Genomic DNA, 3,111 nt, shown 5'->3' with positions numbered 1-3,111 from the left:
TAGCTTTTGCTTATCTGGGAATATCTTAATTTCTCCTTATTCTTCTTCTTTTTTTTAATTTGATTGTATTTCTTACAACCTTTTAATGTAGAATGTGACTTGAGCACTACATTTCCACTCACGGAACTTGTGGAGTTACTTCTGCAACAGCTTTACAACACGCCTAACTAAGTAGGCTGAGAATGTCGCTACTCTAAACAATGCTCCTCTTTGGAAAACAAGACCTATACATGGTTACTCCCATCTGATTGGTTTAACTACTAGTTTCTAGAGGCCTGGTACATGCAGCTGGTAACTACAGGGGACAGAAGATTTAAAAAGTAGATCCTAGAGGGTGAAAGCTGTTTTAACCAACATTTCTCTTTAAAACATCAAGGTATAGCTCAGAACACTTCAGTGACAGACAAATCCGCTTGGTAGCTAAACACTTTAGATCACAGTTAATGTTAGGTTACGCACACCTCACAACAAGGTCACCTTGTCAGGTTTCAATGAGCCGGTGTGGCACTAGGGAAGAAAAACTAGCTGGGCTTTAGTTCCTACACATCACAGTATCACACTTGAACAAAAAGAAATCTCATCTTCCCCTTAAGTAGTTATTGTCATGCCATACTAATTCTTAAAATGTTAATTAAACTAAAGAAAAACATAAAAAGTATCAAATACATATACAAGTCATTCTCGCAGCACCTAGTCAACCTCCTCCATGTGCGACATGTCGTCGTCACCTTCCAGGGGTGGCATCTCCTCGCTCATGGCTGCACTGCTGTCGTCAGGGATGGGGTCGTCTTCATCAATACCGAGACCAAGCTTGATCATCCTGTAGATCCTGTTGGCATGTGTCTGCGGATCTTCCAGACTGAAGCCAGAGGACAGGAGCAACATCTCGTAGAGCAGGATGACCAGGTCTTTCACAGACTTGTCCTTCTTGTAGGCCTTGGCCTTCTGCAGTAAGGTCTCGATGATGGAGTGGGTGGGGTTGATCTCCAGGTGCTTCTTCACAGCTATGTAGCCCATGGTGGAGTTATCTCTCAAGGCCTGGGCCTTCATGATCCTCTCCATGTTTGCCCTCCAGCCATATATGCTTGTCATGATGCAGCACGGACAGATTACCAGTCGGTTTGATACGACCACCTTTTCAACTTTTTTCTCTAAGATGTCCTTCATGATCTTGCACAGGTTTTCAAACTTTGTCTTTTTCTCTTGCTGTTTCTTTTTCTCTTCTTCATCTTCTGGAAGTTCCAAGCCCTCTTTGGTCACAGACACCAACATCTTTCCCTCAAACTCCTTCAGCTGGATGCAGTACTCGTCAATGGGCTGGATCATATAAATCACTTCCAGGCAGTGTTTCCAAAGATGCTCCACGAAGGCTGAGTTCTCATCTGTAATGTAATAGATGAGTTTCTGGTTCTCCTTCATTCTGGTGCAGTAGTCCTTGAGAGACACCATCTCGTCACCAGAGGCAGACATGTAATAGTGCAACAGTTCTCAGAGTTTCTTCCAATTCTGAGAGTCCTTGTGGATGCCAAGCTTGATGTTTTTAGAGAACTGCTCATAAAACTTTTTGTAGTTCTCTTTGTCTTTGGCCAGTTCGGTGTAGAGTTCTAAGCACTTCTTGACCAAGTCCTTTCTGACAACCTTTAAAATTTTGCTTTGCTGCAGCATCTCATGGGAAATATTTAGAGGAAGATCCTCAGAGTCCACCACACCTCTGATGAAATTCAGATACTCTGGGATGAGCTCCTCACAGTTATTCATGATGAAAACGCTGCAAACATACAACTTAATGTTGTTCTTTTTCTTTCTGTTCTCAAATAGGTCAAAGGGAGCATGTCTTGGCACAAAGAGAAGAGCTCAGAACTCCAACTGTCCTTCCACAGAAAAATGCTTCACTGACAAGTGATCCTCCCAGTCATTGGTCAAACTCATAGAATTCTCCATACTATTCATTGGTAATATCGGGGTTGTAGGTCCAAATAGGCTTTGTCTTGTTCAATTCTTCCTGATCAATGTACTTTTCCTTGATCTTCTTTTTCTTCTTCTTGTTGCCATCCTTCTTCTCCTCCTCTTCCTCATCAGAACCAACATCTTCTATCTCAGGTTTGTCATCAGACTCCTCTTTCTTTTCTTTTTCCTCCTCTTTCTCTTCCTTTCCTTCAGCCTCATCATTGCTCACCTCTTTATCACGTTCCTTCTCCACAAACAGAGTGATGGGGTAGCCGATGAACTGGGAGTTCTTCTTCATGATCTCCTTTATCCTCCTCTCCTCCAGGTACTCGGTCTGGTCTTCTTTCAGGTGTAGGATAACCTTCGTTCCGGACCCACAAGTTTGCGTGTGTCGGTGCAGACTGTAAACAAGCCCCCTGCAGAGGACTCCCAGGTGTACTGCTCATCGTTGTTGTGCTTGGTGATCACCATCACCTTCTCAGCCATCAAGTAGGCTGAATAGAACCCGGCCCCGAACTGGCCAATCATAGAGATATCTGCACCCGCCTGCAGAGCTTCCATGAATGCTTTGGTCCCCGACTTGGCGATGGTGCCCAGGTCGGCCTTGGTCATGCCAATCCCGGTATCCACGATGGTGAGGGTCTGGTCCTGCTTGTTCGGGATGAGGTTGATGTGCAGCTCCTTCCCCGAGTCGAGCTTGCTGGGGTTGGTCAGGCTCTTGTATTGGATTTTGTCCAGAGCGTCGGAAGAGTTGGAGATCAGCTCCTGGAGGAAGATCTCCTTGTTTAAGTAGAAGGTATTGATGATCAGCGACATCAACTGTGTGATCTCCGCCTGGAAGGTGAATGTCTCCACCTCCTCCTCCTCCATTGGCTGGTCTTGGGTCTGGGTTACCTCAGGCATCTTTTTTTTTTTTTTTAAGATTTTATTTATTTATTTCTCAGAGAGAGAGCGAGCGAGAGTGAGCACAGGCAGACAGAGTGGAAGGCAGAGTCAGAGGGAGAAGCAGGCTCCCTGCGGAGCAAGGAGCCCGATGTGGGACTCGATCCCAGGACACTGGGATCATGACCTGAGCCGAAGGCAGCTGCTTAACCAACTGAGCCACCAAAGCATCCCCTCAGGCATCTTGACTAAAGGATCGCACGGGTCCGAGAGGATGCAGCA

The 3,111-nt window shown here is 45.5% G+C and overlaps 1 pseudogene across 1 annotated transcript; it reads right to left on the bottom strand.

Moving 5' to 3' along the window:
• Positions 1-690: 690 nt before the first annotated feature.
• Positions 691-2,850, bottom strand: LOC309847641 (heat shock protein HSP 90-alpha pseudogene; annotated as a pseudogene). Its single transcript has one exon. The product of its transcript is annotated as a heat shock protein HSP 90-alpha pseudogene (transcript).
• Positions 2,851-3,111: the final 261 nt, after the last annotated feature.

The sequence above is a fragment of the Mustela nivalis genome, assembly GCF_964662115.1.
Source record: "Mustela nivalis genome assembly, chromosome: 14".
Taxonomy (NCBI): Eukaryota; Metazoa; Chordata; class Mammalia; order Carnivora; family Mustelidae; genus Mustela; species Mustela nivalis.
The sequence above is the reverse complement of the archived record's forward strand: the minus strand, read 5'-3'. Positions and strand labels throughout refer to the sequence as shown.